Raw genomic sequence first — 22,328 nt, 5'->3', positions numbered from 1 at the left:
CAGGGTTGAAAAAAAACAAGGTGAACATCTCTCTTGTAACTTCCAGATCCCAAATATCGAACAATATGTATGTTAATAGACTGGCAGAATGCCTTAATAACACTATATGGCGAAACAGACACATTAACACTGAGATGAAGTCAAGAATATATAAAGCCAATGTAAGACCAATAATGACATACGCCTAAGAAACAATACCCGACACAGCCGCAACGCAAAGGTTACTGGAAACGGCAGAGATGAGAGTACTGAGAAGAATTATAGGAAATATGCTGAGAGATCGAAAGAGAAGTGAAGACATGAAAATGTAAAAGACGCCAGAACTCGTGGCTGAAAGACCTGAGGAGATGGTTCGACCGCTCGTCCGCAGAAATCTTTCGCGCAGCAGTTTCCTGTACTACAATTGCCATTTGGATCGCCAGCCTTCGAAAGGAGACGGCGCCATGAGAAGAAGAGTGTATAAATGAATGGGCACAAAATAGAAAAAAAAAAAAAGAATGGAATAACCACATAAGCAGAATGGGGGAGACCCGTGTCGTCAAAATAACAAGAGGTAAGTCGGCAAACAGCAGAAGTATCTGACGACCGCGCAAAAGATGGACTGACAAACTTCTATAGAGGTATTAATCCGCCAATGAACAAGCAGAATTGCGTATAAAGAGGAATAAGAAAAAGGAGAAGATTTATGGGAGTCTATTACATAGCCACATATCCATAAGGTTATCCTTATTTTTCCAATAACGCTAGGTCAAATTAACCCTTGGCATCCTGTAATTTTTGCCTCCAATAACGTCATGTCACGTCGCGTCCGCTGTCACTTCATCCTCCTACCTTTTACGTGGCCTTACTTTTGGTCGTCTTCCCTGGATTTTACCATACAGAGCTTTTCTCGGCATTCTGTCATCATCCATTCTCACTACATCACCAGCTGATCGAAGTCTTTGGAGTCTAGCGAATTTGGAGATAGGTGGTTCTTTAAACAATGAATTATATAATATATAAAGAACCACCTTTATCTTAGTATGTCCCCTATGGCGTCGTACGATGGAAGAAAACAGGCTTCCAAAAAAACTGTCGAGTGCAAGAATGCAGCGAAAGAGACCTATTGGAAGACCGAGAAAGCGATGGGAGGAGGATGTGGATGAAGACGCAAGACATCTCCTTTGCAGTCGATCGTGGAGGAGGTTGTTTGCAGACCATAACGAATGGAGAAATTTGAAATCTAGATCTCCATATATCATTTTTGGTAATAGGTTCAAAGATCTTCCTTAGCGTTTCTCTTTCGAAAACTTTTTTTATGTTTTCTGTCCCCATGGCATACATCCATAATATACTAATGGTCCAATTATGGTTTTATATACCTTAATCTTCAATTTTCGATGTAGGATTTTGTGTTAGCATAGCATTATCCATCCTTATAAACTGTTCTCAGGTTTTAATTTGAATCGTAAGATATGGAAAACATTAAATATAATCCGCATAAGGTAGACGTGCTGGCATCTTAGCAAAATGGAGTAAGGTCCCGTCTTCAAATTGTGGCTTTGAAGAATCACGAAAGGACTTCCTTAAAGCAACACCTGATTCAATAAACTGGATACGTATTCTCAATAAATATTTTAGCGTTATTTATATTCTTATAATGTATGTTTTATTCCTCAGTTTCGTTTGAACCTTCGAAGAGAGAAGTCAAACAACAATAACCGGCTTACCGATTTGTTATTAATTAGTGTTCAAGTTTTTGTTTTCTCGTGTTGCTAAATTTATCAAAACAATTTAAATAAGTTAGATTTTAAAAACTTCGCCCCCGCCATGGGGAGCGTAAAAAATAAGACGCCAGATGGTGATAGTGGAGTTAGTTGTGAAAGTGATAGTTTTTCCAATATGGAAAGTACTGCTGCCGTCATGGAAACGGGAACAATAGGTGCTAAGGAGGACGAACCAAAACTATTTGACTCGATAAATCCAGATAAGTACTTGTTAAATAATTATTGCGTATATGTTGAAAAAACTAATCAGCAAAGTTTGGGTCGTTTGCATCCTATGTTTGTAGGACATATTTTACACAAAAATCTAAAAGTACAAAACATTCAGGAAATTAAGGGAATAGGTAGAAATCGCGTTAAAGTAATATTAAATTCAATAGCAGAAGCTAATAAGTTGGTCACAAATAAAAATTTAAAAGAATTAAACTTAAAAGCTTTCATACCTAATCACCTTTTAGAGGTCAAGGGTCTGATCCGAGACGTTGACACAAGTTACGACGTTGATTATTTAAAACAAAACATAAATTCAAACTCAAGGGTTCTAGACATCAGACGAATGCACAGGAAAATTGAAAAAGATGGTAAAGCTGAGTATGTACCTAAGAAGACCATTGTAGTCAGCTTTGAAGGAAACATATTACCCAGCCATATATCCGTTAATTTTGTTTATTTTAATGTGGAAAAGTTTATAGGCAGGGTCACACAATGCTATAGATGTTTGAGATTCGGACACATATCAAAACAGTGCAAAAGCAGCCAAGAACATTGTATTTTATGTGGATCTGTCAAAACCGAAGAACATAACTGTTCTGAATTTAATAAATCATGTATACATTGCAAGAGTACACAGCATACATCGATTTCCAAACTATGCCCAATTTACGAGGAACAGAAACGTATTAAAAATTTGATGATAGAACAGAAAGTATCCTTTTTAGAAGCCAAAAAGCTTTTTCAATCTTCATATTCAGAAATAACAACGAACAATCGCTTTTCTGCCTTAACAAACTACGAGGCAGATTTCCCGAAACTACCTCAAAGTTCTGGTAATAAACATGCTCTCCAGCAGCCACAACCTACAAATTCTCAACGTTCGGATAGTAGCAGACCTATGGCACTAACCCATAACAACAAAAAACGTAAAGCCACTACTTCTCCCTCATCCCCAAACTTACAGAACCCTCCCATGTTTAACTTCCGTTTTGGACCATCACATTCTCTTCCCCAGTATCCAAAGCAATCTACCTTTCAACCCACAGAAGGTGATAATAAAGATATTGCTCAGGCAGTGACGGAGTGTGTCATTAATTTTTTAAAAAATATTCACACACTTGAGGATTTAAAATCTGTAGATAATGCGAGCATAAATCAAAAAATATTTTCAGTATTGGAGGGTACTAAAACATTGAAATAAAATTCTTAGCATATATCAAAATCAAAATTATTTATCTAAATTATGTAATTCAAATGGAACTTTTTTCTGGCAGTATTTCTTATTTAAACATTAATCCAAGATCAAAATGCACTATTAAAAAAACAAATATGAATGTTTTCACTTATTTTATTATACAACTTTTTACTTATTCGTTAGAATCAGATGTTGGAGGACATCTTCAGTAAATAAGGTTTTCCAAGGACAAACAACTCTGAGAATTTTACAATGGAACGGAAGGTCCGTTGCATCCAATAAAAATAGTTTAGTTCATTTTTTAACAGCTGAAAACATTGATATAGCGTTGTTAAGTGAAACATGGTTCAAACCAAATCAAAACTATATATTTAAAGGTTATAATATAATCCGCCAGGATAGATACGATGGATATGCCGGTGTAGCAATTTTGACTAAAACTTCTATCTCATTCTGTCAAGTGAACATTACTAAAAATTTCAATGATAAAATTTTAGTTTGTGGCATCTCCGTTAAATTTAACAATTTAGAATTAAGTTTCTTGTCTGTGTATAGGCCTCCTAAAGTCCATACTTCTAAAGATGATTGGAAAAATATCTTCTCTCAAGTTACATCACCTTGTATAATTGGAGGGGATATGAATGCTCATAACTCTTTATGGGGCTCACTGCACAATGATGCTGCAGGTCATCAAATCGTCAGCAGTGTCGAGGACCTAGATCTTATTATTTTGAATAATGGGGAACCCACATATCTTTCCAAATATGGTACTCAGAAATCTATGATTGACATTTCTCTCTGTACAGCTAATCTAGCCAGTAAAGTTTCCTGGTCCGTATCTTCAGATACCTTAGGGTCAAATCATTTTGCTATAACCATGAACCTTTCCACAACTAACACATCACATGAAACAATTTATCCAAAAAGAAAATGGAATATCAATAAAGCCAATTGGTCACTTTATACATCCTTAATAGAAAACATGTTTGTCAACTATAGTATCTCTTTAAACACTTACGAAAATTGTAATTTTCTTATTAATTGTATTAATGAATCTGCTTCAAAATCTATCCCTCAATATAAAATTCTTAAACTCAAAAATCGTCCCCCACCACCATGGTGGGACCCTGAATGTGATATTATAATTAATGAAAGAAAAAAGGCTTTAAAAGCTTACAAACTTTCATCGAGTTTTGATAACTACTTAAAATGTCAGGAAGTTACTGCTCGAACAAAAAAGCAGTTGAAGCAAAAAGCTAAATCCAGTTGGATCAAATGGTGCTCCAATTTAAACAAAAATACCTCTGCTAAGCAAATATGCTCACAGGCCAACAAAATGAATCGAAAACCGCAGAATAGTATAAAACCTTTCAGCAATGAAGTTTTAGATAACTTCTTTAATAAAGTTTCTCCTCCCTGGGTTCAATATTTCTCTAACCAATCCGAACAAAGTCACCAATCCAATCACTTTTTGTTGAAACCTTTCACTAAATCTGAATTAGATTTCGCTCTCAAAAATTGCAATAATACCTCCCCAGGGATTGATCAAATCAAATACCCTATGTTAATCAACCTACCAAGAGCCGCTAAAGATCTGCTGTTACAGGTATTTAATGACATCATTCAAAATAACATCGTTATTGATTCATTTAAAAACGCCATTGTGGTTCCTATCCTAAAGTCTGGTAAAGATCCAAATATTGCAAATTCATACAGACCAATATCGTTACTTTCCTGTGTTTTTAAAACTCTAGAGAGACTCATAAAATTTAAACTGGATTGGTGGTTACAAAAAAATAATTTGCTACCAGAAAATCAGTTTGGTTATAAAAGAAGCTTTGGAACACTAGATGCTCTAACAACCATTGTGGTAGATGTACAAAATACCTTAACCAGAAACAACTATTTAACAGGACTATTCTTGGATATTGAGGGAGCATACGAATCAGTTTGCTTGTCAACTTTAAGAAATAAAATGGTTAATTTATTTCATATGCCAATCGCATTCGTGGATACAATAATTGGATTTTACACAAAGAGGATCATCTATGTAAGAGATCATAATAACAAGCTAATTGGACCGCGATATAATTATCAAGGTATACCACAAGGCTCAGTTTTATCTCCAATCTTATTCAATATATACAGCTCTGACATACATAACATCCAAATAAATAACAGTTCATTCAAAATCGTACAGTATGCCGACGATTTCTGCATCTATACAGAAAACAAAAAATATGAAACCTGTATACAAAGCCTTAGCAAAGTATGTGAATCCCTTTTTTCATGGTTCTTAGAGAATGGTCTCAATTTATCTATAGAAAAATCAGTAGTATCTATCTTCACAAGACACAACATTCCTACAAATGAAAATATCATTCTGAACGATCAATGTTTTAAGCTTCAAAATCATGTCAAATATCTAGGCCTTATTTTGGATAAGAAGTTAACTTGGAGACAACACATAGAGTACATGCTTGATAGATGTAACAAAGGCAGCAATTTCCTCAGAATGACAACTAAAACGTGGTGGGGTTGCGATGTAGAAACATCCTTGTTGTTTTATCGCGCATATATACGATCTATTCTAGATTACGGTGCTACTCTTTATGGTTCCGCCTCTAAGAACCTTTTAAGAAAAATCGACACGTTTCAAAATTCTATTATGAGGATATGTTTGGGTGCTATGAGATCAACCCCTATACAACCCTTATATGTTGAAGCCGCTGAGCTACCCCTGGAAAATAGAAGAAATTTTTTAAGTGAAAAAAGCCTTCTTAAAATTCTATTAACTAACTCCCAGTTATTTTCAAGCGTCCGTCAACTTAACGAGTCAGATCTTACAAACAAATATTGGGAGAAAAAACCTTCCCCGCCTTTATGCATGGCATTACAGAATAATCCTATTTTTTTCAAGAAATTGGGCACGGTTGACAGAAGCTTAGACTACTATTCTTTATTCCACAGAACTCAGGTTATAATACCCACTTATAGTGAGAACACCATTATGAGTAGCAATCTTCTAATATCTCTATTGCAGGATTATAGGGAAGCCACAGTAATATACACGGACGCATCAAAAACAACAGAAGGGACGGGATGCGCATACTTTTTACCTGCTACAAACGTAGATTTCAAGTATAAACTACCATATGAATTTTCAATCTTTTCAGCGGAATCAATAGCTATACTTGAAGCTCTAAAATATGTTAAAAACACCTGTAATAGACATATCTTAATTCTGTCAGATTGCCTTTCAGTTTTGCAGAGCATAAAAAACATTGAATTACCCTCAACATTTAGCAACCCCTACATATTTGAAATAAAAGACCGATTGTATCATTTATCATCGACTGGAGTCAACATAAAATTTATTTGGGTCAAAGCACATATTGGTCTCAAACACAATGAATATGTAGATCACTTGGCTAAAATGAGTGTAACAACTGGCTCTACGTTGAAATATATGCTTAACACATCAGATGTTACTACGATTTTCAAAAAAAATCAGCAACTTAGATGGAAAGAGCAATGGAAACATTACTGTTCTACAAACTCTAAAAGGTATACCTCTTTACAACCAACTCTACCTCAAACAACCTGGTTTCAGAATTTCAAAGCTCCTCGTAAATATATTACTACTATAAATCGAATACGCTTTGGACATGCATGCTACCCATGCCATTTATTTAAAATTAAAGTCATCGATGATGATAGTTGCAAACATTGCGGCAAGCTAGGTGACCTCGATCACATCTTCTTTGAATGTCCTAAATTTATTCAGCATTCAAACTCCCTGTATACAAAATTAACTAAATGCAATACATACGCTCCATATAATATACAGTCTTTGTTAGCCATAGGTTCTATAACAATATATAATTTAATTATAGAATTTTTGTCAGACACATGCATAGCTTTATAAATCTGGTACTCGTTCATGAAAATTTTCATGAGCGTGTATAGGATTAGACTTGTACCCTTTGTTTATCCTATATGTAACAATACCTTATCCGTGGTCCAGTATTGTTTGTCTGTTAAAATAAATGTCTTGACGGACCCCTAGACGAGAAGCGAGTGTCCTTGTATTTTCCTTCGACGTGTTCTTCTATTAATTATTCGTCTATTTCGTTTTAGGGATATCGCTGTGCATTTGTCTGAGAGAAATAATCTGTACTTATCTGTCTATACTTTTTTAACTTTTTTAAGGAATATATTATAACCTTTCGAGACTGGCTGAATGACGAAAGTCAATGCCACAAAAAAAAAAAAAAAAAAAAAAAAAATGTTTTATTCCTAAAAGTTTGCAATTTATAATTTGTGTACATTTCCCTTACAGTTGTACTATACGTAGGAGAAATAAATTTATTTATGGTAATTTATTCATTTAATGGTCTATCCCAAAACCATTCATGCTATTATATTTTGGATTTAAATGTTTCAAGTGCACCATTACTTCTTGATACTCTCGAAGATACATACCTACATCAATATTTATTCATATCTGGGTTCATATTTCGTCGTTCTTAGTTATTTTTTATTTTAATTTTAACTGCTTGATTATACGAAGCGTTGATAAAGACATGTATATTATTATGATTTTTAATTTTAAATTAAAATATGACTGGGTGGGTCCCCGGCTTTTGTCAGTAATTACCTGAATTTAAACAGTTATTTTTTCTGTAGTTAATAAATCGAGTTTCGTAGTTAGTTTGTTGTAATTTTGACAGCATTATTTGTGAATTAATTCAATAAATTAAATTTAATGATTTCGTAAAGACTTCAGTCACAAATTAATATAGTTTTTAAAGGTTTTATCGATTTCGTGTGCTCCAGTATGTGAGTTGTAAATATTCTCCTTGTTTGTCCGCTGTTAATGGTTATGTAATTTTCTGCTTCGATTGATTATATGAACATGTAAGAATACGATCTATTTCACACAAGTAATAGCTGTCCAGTAATTTCACAAAATACCACAAAAAGGAACTTCAAAGAATCAAAATTTAGAAATGTAGATAGTAATGAAAAAACCAGCATCATAAGAGAAATGCAGCAAAAACAGCTTATTTGTTACGGAAATGTACAGAGAATGACAGACTATCGCCTACCGAAATTAGTATTGGATTGGATAACCACCTAAGCGAAAAAAACGAACAACATGACTTAATGGAATCCAAAAGGCAATGTCAGAGGGAGATCTATGACCAGAAGACTGGCTCAATAGACGTAAATGGAGATTGGGATCCGAAAGACACAAGAAAAGCAGATGAAATGGCCAAACAAGGCTCATCAATGCCATTTATTGGACCGGAACCCTTCTGCGGCGTTACAAAGACAGTAACAAGAACGGCTACAAAGAAGTGGAATGCTCAAAAATCTCTGGAATGATGGAGAAATTCGCCAGGACAAAGACCGGCGAAACAGTTCATTACTGAACATTCGCCAAAATTTACGGCAGACCTAATAAGCAAAGACGGGAAAACAGTCAAAGCCATAGTAGGTCTTCTAACATGGCACTGTAAGCTGAATAGGCACTTGAAGCTGACGGCATTATCAGATGATGACCTGTGCAGATTCTGTCACCTCGAAGAAAAAACAGCAAAGCACATTCTATGTCAGTGTGACAGTCTGGCAAAGGTGCGGTTCTTTGCATTAGGAGAAGAAAAACCACCGGCAAATAGCAATATGGAAGGTACAGTCTCGAAGCTATTAGACTTTTTAAAAAGGGTCAGGATAGAGAATGTTATCTAGGACTAGAGGACTACAATAGATCTTAAAATGTCGCAGTGGAATAGGCCAAAAGGACACCTCTCTAAATCTATCTATCTATCTAGTATAGAAAGTAGAGAAATTTGGACTAAAAATAAACTGAATAAAAGAAAAGACAATATTTGTAGTTATAGAAGAGATGCATTGTGTTAGTGTTCTGTATTATTTAGGAGGATTGATTATAAATGTTAAATCATAGGCTTTTAAGGCCTCTTAAGTTAAATAAATAAAATTGTTCGAATTTTTTCCATGAATAATAACGCTATTGAATGCAGTGATCATCGTATCATTAGCTGAATGTGTCATACTTTAATGATATTCTTGAAAATCGTACATCAAAGGCAAAAAAATTTCAGGAAACTTGTGCAATATATTGGTATTACTCAGTTCGGCTTCAGAAATGCAATGGATACAAGACAGGCTTTGTTTGCCCCTAGAGGAGTGGCATAAAGATGTAAGGATGTTAGTCAGCCTCTTGTTTCTTGTTTTATTTTATTACAAGGCATTTGGCAAAGTCCGACATAACGTTATTCTACAACTAATTCGAGATAAAAACCTAGATAAGAAAACCATTAAAATAATATCTGGTCTGTATTTTAATCAAGCTGCCTCTGCAAAGTTTGATAAAGAAGTGTCAGAAGAAATAGGAATACAACGAGGGGTAAGGCAGAGGTGCATAATTTCTCCGTTGTTCTAACCTGTACTTAGAAGAGATAATTCGGAAAGCACTCAAAAGAAACATCAATTGCAATTAAAGTCAACGAAGAACCTATCAATAATATCAGATACGTAGATGAAATGTTAATAATCGCAGAGTCGTTTGAAGAATTGAAGGTTGTCATGGATAAGATTGTAGATAGTAACGAAGAAGGCGGACCTACTTTAATATCAAAAAGACAAAATTATGACCATTTCAAAGACTCAATAATAAAAATATGGGCAAATATACATGCTTGGAAACAGTCCTAACCAAAGACAACGATTGTACGCAAAAAATTAAATCAAGAATAGATGATAATAATGATCTAGACTAGCATGGAAACTAGTCCATTTACCACAGATTTTTGAATGATTTATGTTATTTTTAAGAATTGAAACCTGATTGTAACAAATTTATATTATATATCCGGATGCATATAAGTGATTACATACGAGGTCGTATATTGATTTCTGATTGAGTGACAGTAAGTTGGTTATGTTTAGAAAAGAGAAAAATTACTTTGCGACAATGATCTGAGCTTGTAATTATAAGTGAGAATACTAAGGTATTAATTCCTGACCTGGAAATTAACCAGTACAGTAAGAAAATATCAGCTCTTAAGTTAAGTGAAGTTTGAGTTAAATATACCCGTTTAAAAATTGTAATAGTGAGTTGGTTGAGTAGGAGTTACATCGGAGGCTCTGTAAGTCAGATTATATTACGTCAGTTATCAGTAATAACTGAAGATAACCATTTGACAAAAGAAGAGCCATCGAAAGACAGACAGATATAGAGTCCTACTGGACCAGAATAAAGGAAGACATTGAAGCAGCAGCTAAAGATGAAAAAGGAACAAATGTTCTCCTGTAAAAATCATTGGTTTGAAGATTAATCAACAGAAAAGAACTCAAGGCAAGCACAAGACAATGCAGAAGTCAGAATGGCGACCTATTAACAACAAGGAAAGATGTATTGAATAGATGGGTGGGATACTTTAACTAGGCACTTAATATAGAGGAGGAGGAAGAGAACCTGAAAGATGGAAGAGATGGAGTAAGGGGAACAGACGAGAGGGAAGAGGAACCACCAACAATTCTTGAAGTTAAAGATGCAGTTAAAAACTAGCCAGAATCAAATCACCCGGAATAGATAATCTCCCAGCTGAACTATATAAAGAAGGTGACATTTATAGACCTACAAAGCACTCTGTGAATAAAAGAGAAATGTTCAAAGCAATGAAAGAGCTAGGAATACAAAATCAGTTGGTAAATTTACTAAATTTACTCTTGAAAAGTTGAATGTAGAGTATGAATTCAGGGAGAAATGTCTAAACGTTTTAAAACAAATAACGGGCTGCACCCCGTTAGAAACCCCGAGGGAAACCCTCTCTCCTGTATACTGTTCAATCTGGCTCTGGAAAAAGTAATACGTATGTCACAAATCACAACCATTGGTTCAATATATAATAAATCAGTGCAAATACTTGTCTATGCTGATGATATCAATATTGTTGGAAGAACGGAAAACGTTGCACGAGAGGCGTATATAACATTAAAAGAATCAGCTACAAAAATGGGTTCAATAATAAACACCAATAAAACGAAGTATATGAAAATAAGCACGCAATCACAAGTCCTTTGACCAGTTGGTATAGAAAACGATGTCATCGTAGCAGTGAACGGATTTGTATACCTGGGAGCGCTCCTTAACACTGAAAATAATACTATGGCAGAGATAAACCGCAGAATTTGCACGGCCAACAGATGCCATTTTGGGCTCAATCTCCTTTTTAAATCCTCAATTATATCGAGAAATATAATTATATCGAGAAATACAAAAATTCTCTTAATCTCCATGTTATTTATCTTCGGAGAATGGGAATGAACTCCGACATAATAGACTACATCGAACAGAAGAGGTTAACCTGGTACGGACATGTCAGAAGACTCTAGTGAAAGACAATGAAGTGTGGAGAAGACGATACAACTTCGAACTTTATAGAATATACCAGGAACCCGATATCGTAAAACATATTAAGATAGGACGTCTGAGGTGGATAGGGCATGTAATGCGGATGGAACAAAATGACCCAGCTAGGAAAACGCTCCTTGATAGACCCATTGGTCAGAGAAGAGAAAGACCCAGAGCAAGGTTCATTGATAACATCGATGAAGACAAGAAAAATACGGGAGTACGTGCTTGCCGGAGGAAGGCGATGACTAGGGACGACTGGAGAAAAATGGAGGCTAGGACCCACGCAAGATTGGAAAGCCATAATGATGATGATTATGAGGGATGGAATATTTCAAATACAAACAAGAATTTCTTACCATTTTTGTCTTTTACACCGGTTAATTGCCTTCTTATAGTTTTGATACAGAACTATTGTAGGAAGCTATTATATTCAGTTTATTAGAAAAACAGTAAACAATGAAATATTACAAGGAAGAAGATTAATTGCTCCTAGTGAACGGCTAATATTATCCAATGTATGCCCAATAATTCCACCTAATATTCTAGGTAGAAACAGAACTACAGAAATTAGGTGTTAAACTTATCTCTCACATATCGTTCCTTAGAATTTTCACATCTCATTCCGAACTTAAACACATACTAAGTTTCTACAGACAGGTATATATTTCATCTTTAGTCGACCGAATACTTTCTGAATCCTGGTTAAGTAACTACAGCAGACATTATAGCTGACGTAACACTACATTCAGCACAAATCCATTTAGGACCAACTTATTTTGTAGAGGACACTCAATCTAAACAACACAAAAATAAAGACGTAAATGTAAATAAACTAAGTGCAGAAACGAATGAATCATTGTTCATATCACAAATGAGCGCAGAATAAACACTGCAAACACGGAGCAAAAGAGTTTTCTCCGAAACAGTCACATCATCTGAAACTCCTGATTGCTTTATACAGCCTGCTAAAGATTAGTCGATACTATGGTGCCCATCTGGAAAATCACTTGACGAATCTACGATCTTGAGAAGGAAAAATATAATACGATTTAACAAGAGAGATCGAATGATACCTTAATTTAGATATTAGAGAAAGAAGTGATCAAACTGTTCAATACTGTACAAGCTTTGGCAAAATCAAAGGGGTTTCAAGTGTGTTTTTTTATTTGAATTAGAGTTTCCACAATCTAAATAATCATAGTTAATAAAGCGGTTTATGGATATTTTCCTTTTTGCTGATTTCTTTTCTATTTCAGAATATTCTCAAGAAACTGGAAAACCGTCAAAATTCGAAGACGAAAAAAATACTGTATCTCAAGCTTTTCCAAGAATGTGAGGATGGTGAGTAATTTTATAGATATTTTATTTCCTGTTGCTAAACTATTATCATTATATCAGATACTATAGTTGTGGAAGTTAAAGTAGATTTTGTCCAAAAATAGATATCTTTAAACCGCAATGAATGTATTTGTCTCATTGATTTGTCATGCAAACCATAATTTGCATTTACATATTGCATTTATAATTAGTTTATTAATATTTAAAATTAACCGCATCAACCATAGTGATTATTAACAGATAGACTTAGTATCAACATTAATTCCAAGTTAATCTAATTATATCTGAGACGATAGTGTAAAATATCTTAAAAAGTTTGAATTATTATCATACTTACAGTTGTCATCATGAGCTCTCAGTTGAGAACTCACATGCACGATGATGCGCATCGCTCCGTCTCGAAACCGTTCTATTGGCCAATTGACCTGGAAATACCCATTTGGACAATCACGAACGTGCATAAATGTGGATCATGTCAGGCAAGGCAGTCTGTGTCTGTCTCGGGCTTTCACACACTCTGGGAGTCCTCTAACGGGGCTCAGCTTCCCTTCTAGCGAGTCACTAGACTTTGTCTTCGTTTTACTACTCAAATTGCGTTTTCATTTAATTAATGTAAGAATAACTATTCTCGCTGAAAACTAGCTACCCAAATTGCAAAAATCTATCAATGTATGATATGATAGATAAGCTTTGTAGAGCTTCCAAGGAAAAATACTGAAGCATTTATTCTTGATTTACCTATCCGTGACGAATGTTGCCGATCATCATCTTGTCTGCAGCATCGCGGGAAAGCTGCACATATGTTGTGATGAACCAGGCTCTGATGTTCTTTAACGTAGAGTTTGGTTGACCTTCTGTTATATTTTTCTTGCTAATTATCATGAACTTTGTCTTCTTTGCGTTTATATTGAGTCCATACTGTTGACTTTTATACGTGATTTTGTTCATAACGACTTGTAGGTCTTCTGGGTTGTCCGCAAATACTTTGGTGTCATCTGCATATATAATGTTGTTTAATTGGTACCCGTTTAGTAGAATGTATTTTTCAATTTTGTACAAAACTTCGGTAAATATTCTTTCAGAGTAGATATTGAAGATTAGAGGAGACAAAACGCAACCTTGCTACACTTCACGCATGATTTTCACTTATCCGGTGCGTTCACTTTCAATTATGAGATTTTTGGTCTGATTGCAGTAAAGGTTTCTAATTATTTTCAGATCTTTGTTGTTAATAAAGGTATTCAGATTAAGGGGAAAATTGCATTGTAAGATCCCGAAGTCTAACACTGAAATTTATAAATATTGCTCGAGATATTGCCAAAGCGGACATCTTAACACCGAATGCCCTCAAAAAACAACTATCTGTCCCAATTGTGGATCACAGTATAAACCTTTTGCATGCCCTAAAGTAAGTGTTCCTACCTTTCTAAACTGTCGAGGAAATCACACCGCCTATTCTCCTAGATATCCTACACGAAAGACTCCACCAACTAGTCTTAAAAAGTAAAAATTACCCTGAATCCATACGTTGGAAAGTAAGCGCCCTCAATACATTACTATGTAATGGATTATTATTCTTTTATAATAGATAAACCGGATGTAATTGATATTTAAATTTTATTGGTTTTGTTTCTGCTTTATTTTTTATCTCTATGTTTTTATTTTTGTAAAAGCTACAATTTCCGTTTGAATTGCCATTTTTTAGATCTATTGTTTCACTTTTTATGTTATCTCGTAGTATCCCTGTATCATATCAGTCAATATCAAAGAAACCAAACCCACCACCCACTTCAGTCAATTTTCTAGCAAACCGTTGAAAGAGGTCACGAAACTGTAGACTTGGCAACCTCGTTAATTCTTTCAGTTCCCAAAGACATTCGACACCTACCGGTGAAATCTAATATTTCCGCATCATGTTCGATATTCTAAATGGGAAATTACTTACAGGGCGTTAATTTATTGAAATTAAAACATATTTAGCGTTAGGAAATGTCGACTACGAAAAAGGTATCGGTTTCTTCACAAAGAAATACCAGGTATCTAAGAAGAAACAACTTTTCATTTAAAGGAAAGTGTTATTTAAGAAAAAAATGACTTAATATACTTTAAAAAAACAGTCTCAACAATCTCTCTTTACTCATAATATCTGGAGCTTTTCGCACAACACCAATCAAAAGTATTTATTGTGAAGTGTAGCATACGCCGCAAAAATCAGATGTAACTCAAAAAAACCTACTATTCAAAACTGTTTTATAGAAAAGTTCCCAAATCTCTTCATAAATAACAAAAGAACGTCCAAACCCCCCTACGCAAGGATTAGAAGCTACTTAAATCAATTAAACTACACGTTCCCAGAATGCTTTCTCTCCCAATCATCCTATAATCAAATCCACCTTCAATGATATGCTTCACAACTACAAGGATTATACACATATATACACATATGCATCTAAATCAAATGAAGGTACTGGTGCTGCAGTCATAACCCCAACATCGACAAATAAATACAAACTCCCTTCAGAGTACTCCATTTACTCTGCTGAACTATACGCTCTATACCTTGCCACCCTTGGTGTTAACGCATCCAAGAGTACCAATTATATTATATTATACTCAAAGACCCTCTAAGTTCCGTATAGTCAATCCAATATGTCTACCCAACTAATCCTTTAAGATAAGGTCATCAAGATAAAACAAGAAGTTCGTACTGCTCAACCGAATGGGAAAAATATATTCTTCTGGAAACCATCCCATATTCGAATTCATGGTAATGAAGAGGCAGACAAAGCTGCAAAAGAAGTTGCAACTAGTGATAGTGCGGAGTGTACTGAACAGTGTGTACATTTACGAGTGCGGACGTGAAAGCTGCGGTCAAATGTAAAGTTCGAGATATGTAGGAAGAAAAGTGAAAAGTCTCATCGGCCAAGCTACGCGATAGTAAAAAATCGATAAAACCCTGGCCCACATTACCAGTGGGCCAGGAGTAAGTTTCAAGTAAGACATTGATCACAAAATTGATCACAGTTTGGTTTTATGCAAGGCAGATCAACAACAGATGCAATTTTCATGATAAGGCAGCTGTGTAAAAAATACAGGTGAAAAAACAGCTAGTGTGGAAGAAATTGATAAATATGTGAAAATAGGATTGCATCAGGTCTCAGTGCTGAAATATCGAGTGGTGCTTTTCGAGCTGATACAGTAATGTATCGGTCCTAAGCAGATATAGCAACCTTGTTCTTCTTTTCTTGTATTTCATTTCGAAACATTTTTGTTGCTGTTAGTGTTCGTTACTTTCCTCCCTCCAAGTAATTCTTGACAATGTACTGATATAATAGTATTTTTCAAATAAAAAATGCCATCTCTTTTAATGGAAAGTAGCAATATCTGTTAATTTTTAACGAGCAGTGTAGTTTGAAGTACCATTGAAACGAGTTCTTAAGTATTATAGCCTATAGACCTTCTTTTATGTCCTCTTCCATATTTTTCGAAAATGCGATTTTATGATACTCTTTAACCAAATGTCTTTTCCTCCGAAATAAACCTTTCTTTAATTTACATACCCACTGTACATACACTGTATGCCCATGCAACAACAAATAATAATGATGATGAATAAAAGTTTTTTCTTCGGGGGTCATTGCTCGCAGCGTTTCTTTGTAAAAACTCGACAAAATGTTGACAATAACTGATTTTAAATTACGTACAGTGGCACTCGTAACTACGTATTTCATTCATGTGTACTTAAAACCGGATGTCCTGCAGTGTACACGGTGTGGCAGGTGGAAAAAACACGAAGCTGTTATACCAGGTGCAGCACGATATGATTGACCAAGAATACGTTCTTGTATATTGAAAATGTATGGAGTAATATCTGGTTTTATAATATGGAAATGTTAAGATTGTCTTAATTTCGTTATACAGGTTATTAAAATGAAAGTTGATCTTTTTACGAGTGAAGAGCACGAAAAGTAGGGTATAAAAATCGGATAGAATAAACTGGCTAAATAAACTGACTGGCAGAAGAAACCAATCACACTAAAACATTTCATATAAATATTCGTATCTACTTACTTTTTATATAAATCTGGAATTTTGAAAAGTTGTTGCCCGAGGTCCGAATGGGGAACACGTCTCTGGACCAGTAACATCATAATCTGCTTAAATTTTAAACATCATATAACATTAGCAGCAATCATGTAATTTAATATTAATTTAATAACACTTAAAGGGTTTTAAACCATGTATTTAGCGGCTTTCAACATGAATGCCTTTGTAGCAGCGCTGAAGATGGAATATTTATTCCGAAAATATTCTGTGATTTAGCCCGAAAGGGTTTTTTAAGTAAATACACCTTTTATAAAGGATTTTTCGTATCTGATCAAATACCTACTCAAACTGGTCCAAAAAATAATAGAACAAAACAAAATTCCTCAAGGATGGAGATCAAGCATCCTTATACCTCTCTTCAGAAAGGGAGACAAATCGGACCCGGAAGCTTAAGGAGGAATTCATTTATTAAACACAAAACTAAAATTAATAACCAACAGCGCTACAGGCCCCTGGCTTCTAAAATCTTGGTTATTTTCCTCTATTTTTCGGTCCCTTGCTTTCTCTCTACAATTTCTTACGCCTATTTCTGACAAGTCTTGCTTTACTGTTTCCAACCATTTCTTCTTTGGACGTCCTCTACTTTTTTCCCCATTTCTCCCTCCTTTGGGAGGGAGAAATGGAGAAAACAAACACATTTCTCCCTCCTTTGGGAGAGATAAATGTATTTGTTTCCACATTTTTCCCCATTTCTCCATTATTTTTACATTTAGGTTCTCTGGCATTCGTATAATGTGACCAAGCCATCTAGCTTTTTCAGCTCGTACTTTTTCCGTAATTGCTGGTGTTCCATAGTTCCTTATTATTTCTTTATTTGTTCTTTTTCTCCAAATATTCTCTGCCGTCTTAATTCCTCCGAAGATTCTTCTGAGCACCATTATTTCCCAGATCTCTGCTTTCTTTTCTTTCTGCTGGTTCATAATCCATGTTTCACTGGCATACATCACTGTGGATATGATTACTGTCTCGTAGACTCGCAGTTTAGCTGTTCTTGACTGTCACATTGTCTGTTCTGTCACATTTTTTGATTTCATTTAGTCACCCTATCGCTCTGCTTCCCTTCATTAATCTTTTGTCTATCTCTTTTTCTTCTTTTCCCGTGTTCGTTATGGTTACTTTTAAGTATTCAAATTCTGATACTTTGTCAAAACCATAGACAGTCTCTGCTCCTTTCATTTTGATATATTTTTGATATATTTGTTATTATTTGTTATATCTCCTCTCATTTCCATATATTGCGTTTTTGTTTGGTTTAGTATTAATCCGTATCTTTTCGCTTCTTCTTAAAATTTCTGGAAAATTTTTCTAAATGTTTTTTTGTTCTCGCTATTATCACCACATCATCCGCGTACGCTAGGCACTGTTCCCTGCTATTGAAAATAGTCCTGTTTGTGCTCATATTTGATCTTCTTACGATTTGTTCTAATACTAGCTTGAATAAATTCGTTGATAGCGGATCCCCTTGTTTTAAACCTCTATTCAATGTAAACTGTCTTGAAAAGCTTCCTTTCATTGTTACTCTATTAATCGTGTTCCTAAGCATCATTCTTACTAGCCTTATAAGCTTTTCTGGTATTTCTAACGTTCTCATGGCCTCATATAGCATCGTTCGATTTAGATGGTCGAATGCTTGTTTAAAATCAATAAACAGCATATGTAATTCTAAGTTTTGTTCGCAGCTATTATTTTATATTAATTTTAACATACTTATTTGATCAGTAGTTATTCTTTCTGGCCTTAAACCTCCTTGGTTTTATCCAATCACTTTATAGATTACTTCTAATAGTGCTATACCTTTATAGTTTTCGCACTTCGTTTTGTCTCCTTATTTATAGATAGGACAAATAAGAGCGCTATTCCATTGTTTCGGCATTTCTTCATTTTGCCAAATTATTAATGTTAAGTGAAATATCCTTTCCTTCAATCTTTCGCCACCTTCTTTAAAAATCTCAGCTGGGATACCACTTTGTCCTGCATTTTTGTTATTTTTTAAGTCTCCTATTATTTCTTCGACTTCATTCAAAGTTGGTTTCTCGTACGTCCCTTCTTCATATTTTTGCCAATTCTCATTTCCCTCGGGTTCCTCTTGTTGGTCTGTATTTAGTAGATCTTCGAAATATCCCGCCCATCTGTTTAATTTTTCTGTTGTTTCTCCTTGTAAGCCTTCTTTGTTTTTGCAATACTGTGGATTATTGTTTTTAGTTTTTCTGGATTTTTTAACTTCTTGGTAAAAATTCTTTACCTCTTGGTTTATGTAGGCTTCTTCTATGTTTTTCAATTGCTTTTCTAGCTGTTCTCTTTTCTTTTTTCTGCAAATTCTTTTCACTTCTCTTCTGCTTGCCACATAGTTTTGGATCGAATTTTTGGACATTTTCTTTATCTCTTTGTAGTTTTGCCCTGTTTCTTCTTGCCAAAGCATTCCTACATTCTTCATCGAACCAGTCTTGCCCTGGCTGTATGGTCTGTCACTCTTCTTCTATATCCTGTTTGACTGGATTCTCTATCGTTTTTATTTATTTCTTCCTCGAGTCTGCTTACAACCTGCTTCTCTTGAAGACGTTCTCAATGGTAATTTAATCTACCTCTAATAGGTTTTGGAATTATTGGTAGTTCTTGCTGTAGTTTTGCTATTATTAGCAAGAGAGACACTTTTAGTAATAATCAAAACGATTGAAAATATCTACCAAAACAAAACAATAAAAGTAAAAGTAGAAGAAGAACTAACTGACCCTAATTAAGCTGGCAATAGGATAAAACAGAGAGATTCCTTCAGTCCTCTATTCTTCAACCTGACTATGGAAGAAATATAAAAATAAAAATAAAAATAAAAAAAGTAACAATTAAAAAAGGATACCAAATGGGAAAAGAACAACTTAAAATAATCTGCTATGCAGACGACGCAATACTACTCTCTTAAAGTGAAGATGATTTACAACATGCTGCACCAATTTAATATAACCGCCAGTAAACTTAACACGTTAATTTCCCAAAAAAAAATGCATGGTTATAACACCAAATTTATTCAGTCAATGTAAATTGAAACTGGGAGGTCCGATAATAGAACAAGTGATGGAGTTTAAATACCTAGGCAACCCAATATCTAGCTACGGAAAGCTGGAAAATGGAAGATCAAGTGAATCGAGCAAACAGAGCCGCAGGTTGCCTGAATGACACAATATGGAGAATTAAAATATCGAGAAAGAAACGAAAGGCAGAATTTACAAAACAGTCATCAGACCAATAATGACATACGCGGCAGAAACAAGACCTGACACAGAGAGGACAAAAAGAATGTTAGAAACAGCAGAGATGAAAACACTTAAAAAAATTGATGGCACAACACTATGGGATATACCTAAAAGTACATATATACGACCTAGATGAGAAGTGGAAAACATCAAGGACTGGGTAAGAAATAGAAGAGTAGAATGGAACGATCACATAAGCCGAATGACAACAAATAGAGTAGTAAAGACGGCAAGAGACGGTTCCCAATAGGAAGACGATCAGTAGGAAGACCATGAAACCGATGGAACAACTTACTGTGGGCACATTGAAAAACAGACAGAATCATGTCTATATAAAAAGAAGAAGAGAAAAAGATAAAGGATTTTTTACTAAATTTTTTGTGATATTTGGTAAACAGTCGAATTCAGGAAATTAACTTTTCCTTGTTGATTTATCTTCATTAAATTTTGTAGGCCAGTTATTGGTCAATCTTTCTGTCATTAACTTCATTTTGTAGATTGGTCGCTGATTGTCCTAAAGTTGCCCCTACTGATAAACGACTGTTGTATCTCCAGCAAATGTGACTAATTCTATGTTTTCCCGCTTCGAAGTAGATACATATAGTATAAACCCAAAGTTTTACCTTTTACCCCAAAGTTTCCTTGTAGTTATTTTATTTTTATTGTGTAATTAATGTAATTAATTGATTTTATTCTTAGTTATTCCATTAGGACTTATCTAGATGTTTAATTTTCCTATTTTATGCTGACATTTTTTTGAATTATTTTGATTGGTCTCTATTGCAAATCATACTTAACCAGATAGTAAATCTTCCAATTAAATTTCTGTTTTAATACAAAATTATTAAGTAATATACCCAATCAGTTATTTTTTCGCTGTCATTACATAATTCATTAAAAATCAAAAATAACATATCCAGCATTTTGTTTTTCGAATTCATGTATTCATACGGGAACTGAACAGTATTCCATTTAGGTCAATAGAATTAGTAATAGAAATGATCGTGTTGGAAATAATAATAGTTTTGAAAGTTTTGATCGTCCATAAGATTTTTTCTATAATACACCAGTCTATCTGGGAAATAATCATTGATTTCAAGTAAAAATCTTAAACAGATATTAATTTTGAAGGTTCTAAAAGATACAGTACATTCAACCAACTTATACCTCTAAACGATTAACGGAATTCGCAGAAAATCGTTCGTTGTAATAAAAGGCACGGTAAACTGCACTGGTGTTCTCCATAAAGTTTAAAACTTTTTAAATTTTAGGTATGAAATAAATATATTTGTCATTAATCGGTTGTTCATAGTTTTATCTATTTTGTTACATTATTTTTTTAAATAAATAGTATTCTAGCATAAATTTCTTTCACTTACTTGTTTAATAATTTTTTTGTGAAACAAATACTAACTTGCTACGGATAATTTATATTCAAAGTAGATACACAAAGTACTAATTTTTGTTAAAAAATACTTCGGAGTAAACTAGAACATTTTGTCAATTTAAATAGTGGTGGTTAGATTGACCATATGTCTGTTAGAGTGTACCGTTTTTGAGACGTCTGCGATTACTGGTAAAAGTTAGGGTTTTGGTAAATATATTTATCTTTTTATTTTTAAATGAAAATACTTGTATTAAAAATAAAATAATTGATCGGCATTCCTAATGATCATTAGGCTAATTTGCTTATTGTGTTTAGGATATTTGTAAGCGTTTATATTATAATGAAAAAGACAGTTAAGATTTGATTTCACGTCTGTGTCTGTGTATCCGCTTATACGCATTTCGCCCTAAAAGGGCTCTTCAGAACGGCTATTCACAGCCGCTCTGAACGTAAAAATAAATCTCTTCTGTCTTAGGAAGCAACTCTAACATGGCTTCGTATGGACGCAAATAGCGACATCTGATATTAAAATCCGTAAACTAATTTTCGAAACCAAATTCCGATTTTTTGCTTTAATCTGTGCCTTCTAAGAATTACAAGGCAAAACAGACGTTGGTAAATATGTTATTAC

At 34.3% G+C, this 22,328-nt stretch overlaps 1 protein-coding gene across 1 annotated transcript in view; it reads left to right on the top strand.

Annotated features, from left to right (window-relative positions):
* Positions 1-22,328, top strand: part of sty (sprouty signaling antagonist) — a 309,966-nt gene that overhangs the window by 142,128 nt on the left and 145,510 nt on the right. The window contains exon 3 of the mRNA XM_072537182.1: positions 12,874-12,958. The gene's annotated coding sequence lies outside the window, so the exon portion shown is untranslated. The remainder of the gene's footprint in view (positions 1-12,873; positions 12,959-22,328) is intronic.

The sequence above is a fragment of the Diabrotica undecimpunctata genome, chromosome 1, assembly GCF_040954645.1.
Source record: "Diabrotica undecimpunctata isolate CICGRU chromosome 1, icDiaUnde3, whole genome shotgun sequence".
Classification (NCBI taxonomy): Eukaryota; Metazoa; Arthropoda; class Insecta; order Coleoptera; family Chrysomelidae; genus Diabrotica; species Diabrotica undecimpunctata.
This window is presented reverse-complemented; position numbering and strand designations above follow the sequence as displayed.